The 17,119-nt window shown below is 44.9% G+C and overlaps 1 non-coding gene and 1 pseudogene across 1 annotated transcript; one reads left to right on the top strand and one right to left on the bottom strand.

Moving 5' to 3' along the window:
* Window positions 1–1,883: 1,883 nt before the first annotated feature.
* On the bottom strand, window positions 1,884–13,229 carry LOC100610797 (obg-like ATPase 1; annotated as a pseudogene).
* Window positions 6,514–6,677, top strand: LOC112205186 (U1 spliceosomal RNA). Its single transcript, XR_002939030.1, has one exon. It is a non-coding gene; the product is annotated as a U1 spliceosomal RNA (small nuclear RNA).
* Window positions 13,230–17,119: the final 3,890 nt, after the last annotated feature.

Here is a 17,119-nt window from a genome sequence, read left to right as displayed (position 1 = left end):
AATACAAAGCTTTAAACCTGAGAAGAATATGTGCACCATTCTTCAGACTCCATAGGAAGAGAGGAGACCCAAAAAAAGGGGTTAGTGGTGCCTTTTTCTGTGTTCCTTAAAGGGTCTGAGTCACTATAAGTTCCCTCTAAGCCAAATGCAGTGGCCCACGCCTGTAATCCCAATACTTTGGGAGGCCAAGGCAGGCAGATCACTAGAGCCCAGGAGTTTGAGACCAGCCTGGGCAACATGGCAAAACCCCATCTCTACAAAAATACAAAAATTTGCTGAGGGTAGTGGCATATCACGTACCTGTAGTTCCATCTACTTGGGAGGCTCAGGTGGGAGGATCACTTGAGCCCAGAGGTCAAGACTGCAGTGAGCCATAATTACGCCACTGCACTCCAGCCTGGGTGACAGAGTGAGACTCTGTCTCAAAAAATAAATGAAATAAAATAAAAGTCCCCTCTAGATCCTTTCCTGTGTTAATGAAGGGGAAAGAGAAGCAGGGAGAAGTAGAAGTAAATGGGAGAGCAATTCTTAAGAAAGTAAGAGAACAGAGATACCAAGCACATAATTTTCTCTCTCTTTTTTTTTTTTTTTTGTGATGGGGTCTCACTCTGTTGCCTGGGCTGGAGTGCAGTGGCACAATCTCAATTCACTGGAACCTCCCCCTCCCGGGTTCAAGTGATTCTCCTTCTTCAGCCTCCCGAGTCGCTGGGATTACAGGCACCCACCACTATGCGTGGCTAATATTTTTTATTTTTAGTAGAGACAGGGTTTCACTATGTTGGCCCGGCTGATCTCAAACTCCTGATCTCGTGATTCACCCACCTCGGCCTCCCAAAGTGCTGGGATTACAGGTGTGAGCCACCACGCCTGGCCCAAACACATAATTTTCAAAAGGGATTTCAGGGCTGGATGTGGTGGCTCACACCTGTAATCCCAGCACTTTGGGAAGCCAAGGTGGGCAGATCACTTGAGGCCAGGAGTTTGAGACCAGCCTGGCCAACATGGGAAATCCCCATCTCTACTAAAAATACAAAAATTAGCTGGGTGTGGTGGCACGCACCTGTAATCCCAGCTACTCTGGAGGCAGAGGTTTCAGTGAGTCAAGATCACACCACTGCACCCCAGCCTGTGCAACAGAGCGAGACTCCATCTCAAACAAACAAATAAATAAAGAGGGGTTTCAAGGCTGGACATGGTGGCTCATACCTGTAATCCCAGCACTTTAGGAGGCCAAAGTGGGAGGATTATTTGAGGCCAGGACAACATAGCAAGGCCTTCTCTACAAAACATTTTTTTAAAAATTAGCCAGGCATAGTGATACTCACCTGTATTCTCAGCGACTTGGGAGGCTGAGGTGGGAGGATCACCTGAGTCTGGGAGTGGTCCTAGGCTACAGTGACCTATAATCATGCCATTTCACTCCAATCTGGTTGACAAAGTGAGACCCTGTTTCAAAAATTAAAAATTAAAATAACTTGTTTGTAGAAGGTTCCCATCTCCCCAACGTTATTTGTCCCTTCAGTTTTCAGAATTTTTTTTTCTTTTTTTTTTTTTTAGACGGAGTCTCGCTCTGTCGCCAGGCTGGAGTGCAGTGGTGCGATCTCGGCACACTACAACCTCTGCCTCCCAGGTTCAAGTGATTCTCCTGCTCAGCCTCCCGAGTAGCTGGGATTACAGGCACGTGCCACCACACCCAGCTAATTTTTGTATTTTTAGTAGAGACGGGGCTTCACCATGTTGGCCAGGATGGTCTCAATCCCCTGACCTCGTGATCCACCCGCCTCGGCCTCCCAAAGTGCTGGGGTTACAGGTGTGAGCCACCATGCCCAGCCAGAAATTTTAATTTTAAAAAGTCACAGGCCTTTTGGAAGTTGTACATTTGTCTAAGCAATAACTAAAATTTGTTTCTTCTTTGGTTGTTGCGGTGTACTAAATTTAAAGAAAATAACATCTCCACTTTCCACAGTATAATTTCTGCTTTGTTGTCTGTACTTTGCAGCAGGCTTCACTGCATTTTCAGAAACTTCCTCTTTAAAATTTTCATATTTCATTACGTCAGCCATACTGAATTCCTTTTCAAAATCTGTATGAATCTGTTCCACAGCCTGAGGAGCCTCCATCTCTTTGCAGATGGTCTACGTATGTACTTCATCTGGGCCTGCAGTGAAAAAGTGTTCTAGCAGGAGTACTGCAAAACCAGCCTTAATGATCTTTAGCAAAGTACTCTGTGTCATGTTCACTTTCAGATACTCTGTCTCTCTCAGTACTCAGTTCTTGCAACATGTGTTCCAAGGCCCCACTCAAAGTAATGACCAATACACCGGAGTCACACTTGTCTACCAACTCTTTATTTTTATCAAACATTCATTTTTCTTTCTAATGCAGACTTTTTCATAAAGATTAATCAAGTACACCACTGGTTTAGAAGTAAAAAATAAATATTTAAAAATACAATCTCTTTGTCCCAATCATGATAGAAACAATGATGTTTCTTTTGATCTATACCCAGGATTTGACTGCAAATTATATCATGTTTGGGGCTTGTGATGGTTAATACTGAGTGGCAGCTTGATTGGATTGAGGGATACAAAGTATTAATCCTGGGTATGTCTGTGTGGGCATTGCCAAAAGAGATTAACATTTGAGTCAGTGGGCTGGGGAAGGCAGATCCACCCTTAATCTGGTGGGCACCATCTAATCAGCCCCCAGAGAATATAAAGCAGGCAGAAAAACATGAAGAGGCGAGACGGGCCTAGCCTACCACCCTACATCTTCCTTTTCCTTTTTTTTTTTTTTTTGAGACGGAGTCTCACTCTGTTGCCCAGGCTGGAATACAGTGGCATGACCTCGGCTCACAATCTTTATCTCCTGGGTTCAGGTGATTCTCCTGCCTCAGCCTCCCAAGTAGCTGGGATTACAGGCATGTGCCACCACACCCAGCTAATTTTTGTATTTTTGGTAGAGACAGAGTTTCATTATGTTGGCCAGACTGGTCTCGAACTCCTGACCTCAAGTGATCCACCCGCCTCAGCCTCCCAAAGTGCCGGGATTACAGGCATGAACCACCACACCCAGCCCACCCTACATCTTTCTCCCGTGCTGGATGCTTCCTGCCCTCAAACATCAGACTCCAAGTTCTTCAGTTTAGGGACTCAGACTGGTTTTCCTTGCTCCTCAGCTTGCAGACAGCCTATTGTGGGACCTTGTGATTGTGTAAGTTAATACTTAATAAACTACTATATATATATATATATATACTATTAGTTCTATCCCTCTAAGAGAACCCTGACTAATATAGGGTCTTTTGTTTCTTTGAAGACAGGGTCTCATTCTGATTGCCCAGGCTGGAGTGCAATGGTGCAATCTCGACTCAGTTCCTCGAGTTCCCAGGCTCAGGTGATTCTCCCATCTCAGCTCCCCAAGTAGCTGGGACTACAAGTGTGTGCCCTGACACCTGGCTAATTTTTTGTATTTCTTTTTTCAGTAGAGGCAGAGTTGCGCTATGTTGCCTAGGTTGGTCTCAAACTCCTGGACTCAAGCAATCCGCCCGCCTCCGCCACTCAGAGTGCTGGAATTACAACTGTGAGCCACCGTGCCTGGCCTCAGGTTTTAGTTTTTTATCTCCTTCACTAGTTTTCACTAAACTAGAAAAAGGCCACCTTTTCTAGTTTACCTTTAATGGGCCCAATTATTTCCTCATATTTAAGCCCTTCATGTATTAGTTTTTGTTTTTTTTTTTTTTTTTTTGAGAGACAGTCTCACTCTGTTGCCCAGGCTGGAGTGCAGTGGCATGATCTCGGCTCACTGCAACCTCCACCTCCCAGGTTCAAGTGATTCTCCCAACTCAGCCTCCCGAGTAGCTGGGATTAAAGGCTCCTGCCACCACGCCCGGCTAATTTTTGTGTTTTTAGTAGAAACGGGGTTTCATCATGTTGGCCAGGCTGGTCTCAAACTCCTGACCTCAGGTAACCCACCTGCTTCAGCCTCCCAAAGTGCTGGGATTACAGGCGTGAGCCACCACGCCCGGCCTCATGTATTACTTCTATATCTCAAACAGGATCTATACTTTCTTTAACATGCATGATATCATCATCTTTGGAAGCAAGTGATAGAGGGAAGATTCCATCACAGGCACTGATTTGAGATAAAAAAGCATTTCCACGGCCGAAATCAACTCCTCTCACAAAGCCAGCAATATTCACTACATCTAGAAAGGCAGAAATTTTGCGTGCTAGCTTGTGGTCCTGACAAAGAAAGTCAAATCTTTCATCTGGCACAGGTACTCTCCTCTAGTTAGAATCAATAGTTTAGAATAGGAAGTTTACTGCTGAAGTCTGACTACTGGTTAATACAGTGAAGATGGCAGATTTCCAAACATTTGGCAATCCAGCAACACTAATTTTCAGTGAGATTCCAAATCTTCCAATAATTGGGAGTGGTTTAATTCCATCACCTCCCTTTTTGGGGGTCATCATCCTTGGGGTGGGCAATGATATGGGGTATCAGTGTCAGCGAGGGACAGGTCCTGCTGGCAGTCAGAGGTAGACAGGAAGGAAGAGAGAGCAGGCCTGGCCCCTCTGCTAAGTGGCATGCTGAGCAGTAGTCTATTTTAGGTCAATTTTTGTTCTTTAATTTTTTTCAAGATAATTTCTTTACTTTACTTTTCTTTTTTTTGAAACAGAGTCTTGCTCTGTTGCCCAGGCTGGAGTAAGTGGTGCAAACTTGGCTCACTGCAACCTCCGGGTCCTGGGTTCAAGCGATTCTCCTGCTTCAGCCTCTCTAGTAGTTGGGACTACAGGCATGCGCCACCACGCCCAGCTAATTTTTGTATTTTTAGTAGAGATGGGGTTTTACCATGTTGGCCAGGCTGGTCTCAAACTCCTGACCTCAGGTGATCCGCCCACCTTCGCCTCCCAAAGTGTGGGATTACAGGCGTGAGCCACCGAGCCCAGCCAAGAGAATTCCTAAGACTAGCCATGACATGATTATGTGTCTTTCTTTTAATTTACTCTCATAAATACAAATAAGGCAATTATTTAGAATGAGAAATCTCTATAATCTTTTTTTTTTAATTGAGGGGTCTTTCTGATTTCAGGGATCCATTTTTTGGCCACTGATTAGAATTGCCAATGTTGCATTTATTCCAATAGTGACACAATCCAATAGTCTCTTCATGGAAAGCCCATGATGTAATTTTCCAGGTTTAGAAAAAGAAGTGTTTCATAGAGAGCAGTATAAAAGGCAATCCTAAAGATTTCCACCCAAAAATTCACTCCCAGGAATAGGCTGAGATAACAAAGACTCTTGTTGCCACAGACAGTTAAGAATGGTGTTTCTGCATACAGTTCCTTCAGTAACCCACAAATTTGTGGGGGGCGGGGAGCTGGCAGTCACAGACTCATTAATCTGTGACACTCAGTAGGCCCTCCTGGGATTGGATCTTCTCTGGATTAATTTGGCAACAGGGGTTGAAACAAAAAAAATCCCTTATGTGCCAGCCGTGGTGGCTCATGCCTGTAATCCCGGCCCTTTGGGAGGCCGAGGTGGGTGGATCACTTGAGGCCAGGAATTCAAGACCAGCCTGGCCAAAATGGTGAAACCACCATACAGGTGGTCGCACGCACCTGTAGTCCCAGCTACTTGGGAGGCTGAGGTGGGAGAATCACCTGAACCCAGGAGGCAGAGGTTGTAGTGAGCCAAGATCAAGCCATCGCACTCCAGCCTGGGCGACTCTGTTTCAACAACAACAACAACAACAAATTCCCTTATGGATGGAACTTATTATTAAGACAAACTCTACTGAGAGCTTGACACATTCAGAACAAAAAGTTAGTTGCTTAAAATCTTACATGTCTTGGGTTCCCAGCCATTTTCAGACTGGCGACCTGACATGGCCTGAAAATCACAGCCCCTCAGATGGCAGAAACTAAGAGAAAGTGCTCCCACTCGGTCACACATCAAGCTCTCAAGGACATAAAACAAGATGAGAGGGGAACTTCCCTGGGCTTATATTTTGGGGACCCACAGCAAAATTTATATGCCAGTCTGATCAGAACCACAAAACTGACCAGTCTGCAGGGTCAGCTTGAATAATGGGCTTCTGTGGTACCTCTCTTTATGACAGAGCAACACAGAAAGACAAAGACAAAGGAAAAAACTATTTCTGGGAGGAAAGAGATCAAACAATATGAATATTCATACCAAAAAGTACACCAGAATGGCTATACTCAAGATTTAGTCACACAAATTATTTTCTCCCATTAGACTTTGCAGAGGAAAAAGGGACAAACAGTGATTTTTACCATCTGCCTGACAGAATTCCACAGAAAGAGAGGCTGCAAGCCTGACTGAGAAATTCTTAGTCTTCTTCTGGCTTGTCATGTACTGAGTTCCCTTCACTGTGGCTTCCAGAAGAGTGGAGCTTTGGTATTCTGTTCACAGTGCCAAAAGTGTAGGAGCCAATGGGAAACTTCCCCTTTGCTCACTGAAGTTTCACTGAAAAACCAACTCACAATACTTACCTGGCAGGGGAGATATCATGATCACAAAAGGGATTTTTCCAGGGCGAGGCTTCTTGTTTGCACTCCAGATGTGCTGACTCCTGCAATTTCCCCAAATGTGGGAAACTCAAGTAAACAATTTGTGGCAGTGGGGAACTGCATTTGCACTCTTCCCTGATGTTTTTCATTCCAAAAAGCAAGTCACTTGTTTTTGCAAATATATAATACATTTGTTTGTTTGTTTGTTTGTTTGAGATGGAGTCTCACTCTGTTGCCCAGGCTGGAGTGCAGTGGCACGATCTCAGCTCACTGCAACCTCCGCCTCCTGGGTTCAAGCGATTCCCCTGCCTCAGCCCAAGTAGCTGGGATTACATGCGCACGCCACCACACTCGGCTAATTTTTGTATTTTTAGTAGAGACGGGGTTTCACCATGTTGGCCAGGCTGATCTCGAACTCCTGACCTCAGGTGATCCGCCTGCCTCAGCCTCCCAAAGTGCTGGGATTACAGGCATGAACCACCGCACCTGGCCATAATTTTTAAGAAAAAATATATAAAAAGAAGAAAAAGAAAAATCATCTCACGAAAGGCAGACTAATTGGGGGAAAGCATACAAATTTATTAATGTGCACATGGGGGAAAACCACAGAATGATTACCCCACCCCCAATGTGGTGCAGAAGCTTATATACCATCTTAAGGTTACAGAAAGAATGGTGTCTTCGAGCATGGCCAAAAACAGACTATGGTGGTAAATCAGGTTATAGTGGCAAAACAGGTTATGGGAGGGAGAGAAGATGAAGCCTGGCTAGCAAGAGTGGTCTTGTTCTGCAAATGAAATCTCACAGGTAGCAGCCCTCAAAGAGGAATGATGGTAAATGTTTCCTTCAGACCTTTAAAGACATCAAACTCACAGTTAATCGTCTCTGGATCTGGACAAGGGAAGAGGTGGCTGCATCGATACAGATTCTCTACAGATGCAAATTTCCCCAACAAAAGACAGCTTTGCAGAGCTACTTCTATTTTCTGGCTCTCTGACAGCCATCTCAACATATGTTAAATAAATATATTTTGGGGTAAAATATTTTTATTTGTTTCAGTGTTCTCCACCAAAAAGAATTAAGCCAAGATAGAGGAAAATATGAAGGCCAGGAAATGAGATTCTACCCATGAGATGGGTGAAGATCATCGCTACAATGTGGCAAAGGGAAATTCCAGGATATCAACAAGGTAGCAGGCCCAGTTCTGAGGCCTCAGCAGCCAGTCCCAACTAAAAGGCATAAAGGTAGGCCCCAGAGGGATGTCACCAAGGAGAAACAACAGAATCAATAGATTATCTAGGCAGCCCACTCCAAATCTATTCTAGAATCTTCGAGTTCTGGTGGGCTGCCTGTAAAAAGGAAACGAAAAGAAAGAAAAGAAAAGAAAAGATTATCTAAGGATTCTAGGAAGATGGCAGAGTGGGAAGCACTGGGAATCTGTCTCTCCACCTACACAATAATTGTACTGGCAGAATCTGTCTGGTGTGAACTGTTTTGAAACTCTAGAGTCTATTGAATGCTTGCAAATTCCAGGGCAGGGCTTGGACTGTAAATTGCAGCTACTTTCAGTCAATTTCAGCTCTCTTAGCACAGTAAATTTTTTCAGCCCTTAGCCACCCATTCCTCACACCTCAGCTGCAGGCAGCTGTGCCTGTGCTCCTGGAGCAGCTTGCCACAGTTTGCAGAGCCAGGTAGACAAAAAAGGATCTTACTTTCCAAATATTGGTTATCTATGCTCTCATAATTGATTGCTGCTTCTGGTCACAGAACTACAGAAAAAGAGTTGGGTGCCCTTGTTTTTTTACTTCCTTCCCACTCCCCTTTAAATCCTTTAAAGCCAGCACCCTTTCCTCTTGCCACACTTCATTTTTCTCTTTTTCCCCTTTTGGAACCCAGTCATTAAAGACTTGGACATTCAAAAACAACTACATATGTGGGGAAAAATTAGAAAATGACCATGCATGCACAGAGAAAATCTCAGAAAAGAGCTGAGAAGGAAGACCCTAAGTTCACATCTCAGGCCAATCCTCAGAACAGACACAGCCTACAATAATTAAAAAATTAAAAAGTTGGCCAGGAGCGGTGGCTTACGCCTGTAATCCCAGCACTCTGGGAGGCCGAGGCAGGCAGATCACAAGGTCAGGAGATCGAGACCATCCTGGCTAACACAGCGAAACCCCGTCTCTACTGAAAAAAAAAAAAAAAAAAAAAAAAAAAAGCAGGCTGGGTGTGGTGGCTCACGCCTGTAATCTCAGAACTTTGGGAGGCTGAGGTAGGTGGATCACGAGGTCAGGAGTTCAAGATCAGCCTGGCCAAGATGGTGAAACCCCATCTGTACTAAAAATACAAAAAAAATTAGCCTGGCGTGGTGGCAGGCACCTGTAATCCTAGCTACTCGGGAGGCTGACTCAGAGAATTGCTTGAACCCGGGAGGCGGAGGTTGCAGCGAGCCAAGATCACACCACTGCACTCCAGCCTGGGTGATAGAGCGAGACTCCATCTCAAAAATAAAATAAAATGAAACAAAAAAGCGATCAACAAAAATAATATCTAAAAACAGCAAACTCTCAGGGAGGGGACAGAATCTAATTTCCAGAGTTACCACATTATTAGATTCAAATGTCTAGTTTTCAGTGAAAAATCAGAAAATTTACAAAAAAGGAAGGGCCCAAAGGAAAAACATAAATCAATAGGAGCTGTCCCAGAAAAAGACGTGATGACAGATAAACTAGTCAAAGACTTTAAATAAACTATCATTAAGATACTCAAAGAACTAAAGGAAGATATGGACAAAGTGAAGAAAATGAGGCATAAACTAAATGGAAATATCAATGAAGAGATGGAAAATTTTAAAAGAAACCAAAAAGAAGTTCTGGAGCTAAAATTACAATAACTGAAGTAAAAATTTAACTAAAAGGCAGTTTGAACAGGCAGAAAAAAGAATTAGGGAACTTGAATAAAAGACAAAGGAAATTATCAGGTCTGAGGAACAGAAAAGAAAATTATTGAAGAAAAGTGAACAGAGCCTAAGGAACCTGTGGGACACCATCAAGCAGACCAATATATACATTGTGGGAATCCCAGAAGGAGAAAAGAAAGTGAAAGGGACAGAGAATATTTAAAAAAACAATAGCTGAAATCTTTCCAAATTTGATTTAAAAAACATGAATTTGAACACCCAAGAAGCTCAAAAACTCTAAGTAAGATGAACTTGAAGAGATCTACATGACAAATATTATAATCAAACTGTCCAAAGACAAAGAGAGAAGCCAAAAGTAATAAGAGAGAAGTGACTCATGACATACAAGGGATCTTCAGTAAGATCATGAACAGATTTCTCATCAGAAACTTTAGAGGCCAGAAGGCAGTTGCCAGATATATTCAAAGGAAAAAAAAAGTTCAACCAATAATTCTATATCCAGCAAAACTATCCTTCAAAAGTGAGGGGAAAATTAAGATATTCTCAAGTAACAAAGCTGGAAAAGTAAGGAATAAATTAAAATATTCTCAAATAACAAAGCTGAGGCTTGGCATGGTGGCTCACAACTGTAATCCCAGCACTTTGGGAGGCCGAGGCGGGCGGATCACGAGGTCAGGAGCTCGAGACCATCCTGGCCAACATGGTGAAACCCCGTCTCTACTTTTACAAGTAGAAACCCTGTCTCTACTTTTTGTATTTTGTAAAAATACAAAAAAATATTAGCTGGGCGTGGTGGTGGGCGCCTGTAGTCCCAGCTACTCGGGAGGCTGAGGCAGGAGAATGGCATGAACCCGGGAGGCGGAGCTTGCAGTGAGCCAAGATCACGCCACTGCACTCCAGCCTGGGCGACAGAGCAAGACTCCGTCTTGGAAAAAAAAAAAAAAAAGCTGAGAGAGTTCATTACCATTAGACCTGCCCTGCAAGAAATGTCCAAGGGAGTCCTACAGGGTGAAATAAAAGAACACTAGACAGTCACTTGAAGCTGTATGAAGAAACAAAGATCTCAATAAAAGTAAATACATGGGGCCGGGTGCGGTGGCTCACGCTTGTAATCCCAGTACTTTGGGAGGCCGAGGCAGGCAGATGACGAGGTCAGGAGATCGAGACCACGGTGAAACCCCATCTCTACTAAAAATACAAAAAATTAGCCGGGCGTGGTGGGGGACGCCTGTAGTCCCAGCTACTCAGAGAGGCTGAGGCAGGAGAATGGCGTGAACCCGGGAGGCGGAGCTTGCAGTGAGCCGCGATTGCGCCACTGCACTCCAGCCTGGGCGACAGAGCGAGACTCCGTCTCAATTAAAAAAAAAAAAAAAAAAAAAGGAAATACATGGGGACAGGCACAGTGGCTCATGCCTGTAATCCCAGCACTTTGGGAGGCCAAGGTGGGTGAATCACTTGAGGTCAGGAGTTCGAGACCAGCCCGGCCAACATGACAAAACCCCACCTCTACTAAAAATACAAAATTTAGCTGGGCATGGTGGCATGCACCTGTAATCCCAGCTACTTGGGAGGCTGAGGCAGGAGAATCACTTGAACCTGGGAGGTGGAGGTTGCAATGAGCCGAGACTGCGCCACTACACTGGAGCCTGGGCAACAGAGTGAGACTCTGTCTCAAAAAAAAAAAAAAAAAGTAAAATACATGGGCAATTATAAAAGATAGCATTGTAACAATGGTTTGTAACTACTTTTTGCTTAATACACGATTTAAAAGACAAACACATTTTTAAAAAACAACTATTAGTCTAAAAGATAGTATTATTGAAACTTTAGTTTGTAAATCCACATTTTGTTTTCTACATCATTTCAGAGAGTAATGCATTTTAAAGAATTATTAATTTATGTTGTGGGACATATAATGTATAAAGATGTAATTCTGGCCGGGAATGATGGCTCATGCCTGTAATCCCAGCATTTTGGGAGGCCAAGGAGGGTGGATCACTTGAGCCCAGGAGTTCAAGACCAGCCTGGGCAACATGGTGAAACCTCGTCTCTACTAAAAATACAAAAATTAGGCCAGGCGTGGTGGCTCACGCCTGTAATCCCAGCACTTTGGGAGGCCAAGGTGGGCGAATCACTCGATGTCAGGAGTTCGAGACCGCCTTTGCCAACATGGTGAAACCCTGTCTCTAATAAAAAAATACAAAAAAAATTAGCTGGGCATGGTGGCGAGCACCTGTAATCCCAGCTACTCAGGAGGCTGAGGCAGGAGAATCGCTTGAACCCAGGACCCAGAGGTTGCAGTGAGCCGAGATCCTGCCACTGCAGCCTAGGCAACAGAGTGAGACTCTGTCTCAAAAACAAAACAACAACAACAAAAAAAACAAAAATTAGGCCAGGTGCAGTGGCTCACGCTTGTAATCTCAGCATTTTGGGAGGCTGAGGCAGGCGGATCACCTGAGGTCAGGAGTTTGAGACCAGCCTGACCAACATGACAAAACACCGTCTCTACTAAAAATACAAAAATTAGCTGAGCGTGGTGGCACGCACCTGTAATCCCAGCTATTCAGTTGGCTAAGGCACGAGACTCGCTTGAATCGGGAGGCGGAGGTTCCAGTGAGCCGAGATTGTGCCACTGCACTCTAGCTTGGGCAACAGAGTGAGAGTAGGTCTCCAAAAACAAAAAACAAAAAAAAAAATTAGCTGGCTGTGGTGGCGGGCGCCTATAATCCCAGCCACTCAGGAGGCTGAGGGAGAAGAATCACTTGAACCTGGGAGGTGGAGGCTGCAGTGTGCGGAGACTGCGCCACTGCACTCCAGCCTGGGTGACAGAGGGAGACTGGGTCTCCAAAAAAAAAAAAAGTAAAAAAAAAAAAGATGTAATTCTGTGACATCAACAACTGAAAGGGGTGGGGATAGAGCTATAAAGGAGCAGAGTTGCCAGGCACAGTGGCTCACGCCTTTAATCCCAGCACTTTGGGAGGCCGAGGCAAGAGGATTGCTTGAGCTCAGGAGTTCAAGACCATCTTGGGCAACATTGCACGACCTCATTGCTGGGCGCAGTGGTTTATGTCTGTAATCCCAGCACTTTGGGAGGCTGAGGCAGGCAGATCACAAGGTCAGGAGTTCAAGGCCAGCCTGATCAATATGGTGAAACCCCGTCTGTACTAAAAATACAAAAATTAGCTGGGCGTGGTGGCCTGCGCCTGTAGTCCCTGCTACTCAGGAGGCTGAGACAGGAGAATCGCTATAACCCGGGAGGCGGAGGTTGCAGTGAGCCGAGATTGTACCACTGCACTCCAGCCTGGGTGACAGAGTGAGACTCCGTCAAAAAACAAAAAACTTTAGAATGCTAAATGTCATCCCCATGGAAACCACAAAAAAATAGCTATAGAATGTACATGAAAGGAAAGGAGAAAGGAACTTAAACATTTCACTACCAAGAAACCAACCAAACACAATTCTAAATAGAAAACAATACTGCCCAGTCTGGGCCTAATTAGGAGAAAGAAACCAGACAGTAATTTGAACAAAAAAAGTTTAATATACCAAAGGGCAGAAAAGAAACTGTGATGCCACACCCTCAGGACTTGCTGGAAGTCTGCCCTGTAATGTGTCAGGGAAAACTATTCATGAGAAGATGCCTCACCTTTTGCTACAAAACCATCCAAGAAGGGGAATGCCATGGAAACTGCTGAGCTCTGGGCACTGCTTGCCACCATGCGCTGCAGGAGCCAGGCACTGGAGAAGCCTTGCAAAATGCCGGAGCACATCAGAACCAGGAAACAAAAGACCTTCCTCCTGTAATGTCTCTGCAGTGCTCTCTTCTGATAAAGCTTCAGTGCCTACTGGCAAAGGAAAACTACTCAAAGCATCCCCATTCATTTCTTTTTCTTTTTCTTTTTCTTTTTTTTTTTTTTGAGACGGAGTCTCGCCCTGCCACCCAGGCTGGAGTGCAATGGTGTGATCTCGGCTCACTGCAATCTCTGCCTCCCAGCTTCAAGCGATTCTCCTGCCTCATCCTCCTGAGTAGCTGAGATTACAGGCGCACGCCACCATGCCCGGCTAATTTTTTGTATCTTTAGTAGAGATGGGGTTTCATCATGTTGGCTAGGCTGGTCTTGAACTCCTGACCTCGTGATCCACTCACCTTGGCCTCCCGAAGTGCTGGGATTACAGGCTTGAGCCACTGCTCCCTGCCATACCCCCATTCATTTTTACAGAGCAGGCCAAAAGGGTGAATTTGGAGCTAAGAGACAAAAAAAAATCAATAACCAGCACAATCATCTCGGGGTTGACCTCTGTTGATTATCTTTTCCCTTGATAATTAGTCATATTTTCCTGCTTTATGTGTGTGTTGAAGACTTTTGGACTATGTCCTAGACATTGTGAATGTTATGTTATACAGACTCTGTTTGTTATATTCTTCTTAAGATTGTTGATGTTTCTTTCTTTTTATTTATTTATTTATTTATTTATTTATTTTTTGAGATGGAGTCTCACTCTGTTGCCAGGCTGGAGTGCAGTGGCACGATCTCAGCTCACTGAAATCTCCACCTCCCAGGTTCAAGCGATTCTCCTGCCTCAGCCTACCGACTAGCTGGGATTACAGGCGCATGCCACCACACCCAGCTAATTTTTTTGTATTTTTAGTAGAGACGGAGTTTCACCATGTTGGCCAGGATGGTCTCGATCTCCTGACCTCATGATCTACCCACCTCGGCCTCCCAAAGTGCTGTGATTACAGGGGTGAGCCACCACACCTGGCCAGAGTGTTGATGTTTCTGTTTGAGTAAAAAATAGGTTCTCTCTCACCTATGGTGGTGGGTGGTAGCTCGGATCTCAGGGTAAAATTTTAAGGCTGAAATTATTTTAGCCTTAACTGCCAGCTTCTCTCAGATCAGCCAGAGACTTAGTATTTATAAGCAGATTTGGGGGCCCCCATTTCCTGGTTTTCTTCTTTCTGGCATTGCCTCCTCACTTTCCCATGACTGTGTGTGCCCTGAGCTCTGAACTCTGGTTCTTCAGGCCAGACAGATGGTGGGTTTTTCATCAAAGTTTTAGCTGTCTCATTTCACACCATGATGTGGTATGCCCTTAGTCTAACAACATACAAATGGGAAACTCACCCTGGACCAAGTCCTTCATCCAACTTTCAACTCTCCTCCTAAATATGCCTGCTTTGGCTAACTCTCCAGAGCCTTCAGGTCGTTGTTTTGTTTTGTGTCCTCAGTTTATGTTGTTATCTGCAGAAAGGTAGGGCTGTTAGAAATTTACTTCACTATTCTGGAAGAAGAAACCACTATACCTATGTTATTTTTATTAGTAAAGAAATTGCCTATTAAGAAGTAAGTTATAAACATCAATATATAGTGGGTCATAACAGAGCTAGGCAAAGCTATCAATTAAGGAAATAGAACAGTCCCCAGGCTAGAACAAGATGAAAAAGAAAAACTAAGCCAATCAAAGTAGTTTTGTAAGCCATGGAAGCATCAAAAAGCAGAGCCACAGACAGGCCAGGCACGTTGGCTCACACCTGTAATCCCAGCACTTTGGGAGGCCAAGGCAGGCAGATCACCTGAGGTCAGGAGTTCGAGACCAGCCTGGCCGACATGGCGAAACCTCATCTCTACTAAAAGTACAAAAATTAGCCGGAAGTGGTGGCAGGTAGCTGTAATCCCAGCTACTCAGGAGGCTGAGGCCGGAGAATCGCTTGAACCTGGGAAGCGGAGGTTGCAGTGAGCCGAGATTGCGCCGCTGCACTACAGCCTGGGCGACAAGAGCAAGACTCCGTCTCAAAAAAAAAAAAAACAGGCCAGGTGTGGTGGCTCACGCCTGTAATCCCAACACTTTGGGAGACCAAGGCAGGTGGATCACCTGAGGTCAAGGGTTCGAGGCCAACCTGACCAACATGGCGAAACCCCGTCTCTACTAAAAATACAAAAATTAGCTGGGCATGGTGGCGGGCGCCTGTAACCCCAGCTACTTGAGAGGCTGAGACATGAGAATAGCTTGAACCCAGGAGGCAGAGGTTGCAATGAACCAAGATCATGCCACTGCACTCCAGCCTGGGCAACAGAGCAAGACTCTGTCTCAAAAAAAAAAGAAGCAAACACTGGTAGTGACCGTTCAAGGATGGTATTTGGGAGAATAAATCTTGGCAATGGACTTGAGTATTCAGGACACTTGACTAGGCCATCCCAACTGTGGAAGTAAATGCATCACACAATGGCAGCCTGATGTCTTCAATCTTTCTAGCAGTATAACTCACTCCCTGTATTAGTCCATTTTGCATTGCTATAACGGAATACCTAAGACTGGGTAATTTACAAAGAAAGGAGGTTAATTTGACTCACGGCCCTGCAGGCAGTACAAATATGGCACCAGTGAGGTCTTCCGAAGCTTTTACTCATGGCAGAAGGTGACAGGAGCAGTCGTGTCACATGGCGAGAGAGGAAGCAAGAGAGATTCCAGGCTCTTTTAAATAACCGGCTTTTGTGTGAGCTAATAGAGTGAGAACTCATTCATTACCATGGGGAGGGCACCAAGCCATTCATGAGGGATCTGCCCGCATGACCCAAACACCCACCTCCAGCCTCCAACATTGAAGGTCACATTTCAACATGAGATTTGGAGGGGACACACATCTAAACCAGGTCACTCCCCTAGTCCCAATTTCCATGCTGTGAGAAGTTGAAAAATGTTCCCTGAAAAAAGATCTTAACTTCCTAATCCCTACAACCTGTAAACAATGCCTTATATGGCAAAAAAAAAAAAAAGGTTGGGGGGCGGGGGGTGTCTTTGCAGATGTGATTAAGTTCAGGATCTTGAGATTATATTACTCTAGATTATGTGGCTGGGCCCCAAATACAATCACCTGTATCCTCATGAGAGAGAGAGAGATTTCACACACAAAGAGAGAAGACAATGTGAAGGAAGATAAAGGCAGGGATTGGAGTGATGCTGTCACAAGCCAAGAAATGCTGGCAACTACCAGAAGCTGGAAAAGGCAAGGATTAGATTCTCCCCTATAGCCCCTGGGGAGGGAGAGTGCAGCCTTGTCAACACCTTGATTTTTCTTTCCTTTTTTTTTTTTTCTGAGACAGAGTTTCACTCTTGTTGCCCAGGCTGGAGTGCAATGGTGCAAACTTGGCTCACTGCAACCTGTACCTCCTGGATTCAAATGATTCTCCTGCCTCAGCCTCCCAAGTAACTGGGATTACAGGCATGCACCACACACCCAGCTAATTTTGTATTTTTAGTAGAGATGGGATTTCACCACGTTGGTCAGGCTGGTCTCGAACTCCTGACCTCAGGTGATCCACCGGCCTCCCAAAGTGCTGGGATTACAGGTGTGAGCCACCGCACCTGGCTTTTTTTTCTTTTTCTGAGACAGGGTCTCGCTCTGCCACCCAGGCTGGAGTGCTGTGGCACAGTCATAGCTCACTGCAGCCTCCACCTCCTGGGCTCAATTGATCCTCCTAACTCACCCTCCCTAGTACTAGTAGCTCCCTAGTAGCTGGGACTACAGGCATGCACCACCATGCCTGGCCGACACCTTTGCTTTGATCCAGTGATACTGACTTTGGACTTCTAGCCTCTAGTACTTTGAGAGAATACATTTCTGCTATTTTAAGCCACCAAGTTGTGGTAATTTGTTATA

This window comes from Pan troglodytes, chromosome 10 (assembly GCF_028858775.2).
Source record: "Pan troglodytes isolate AG18354 chromosome 10, NHGRI_mPanTro3-v2.0_pri, whole genome shotgun sequence".
Lineage (NCBI taxonomy): Eukaryota > Metazoa > Chordata > Mammalia > Primates > Hominidae > Pan > Pan troglodytes.
Note: the sequence above shows the minus strand (reverse complement) of the source record. Positions and strands in the feature narration are given on the sequence as shown.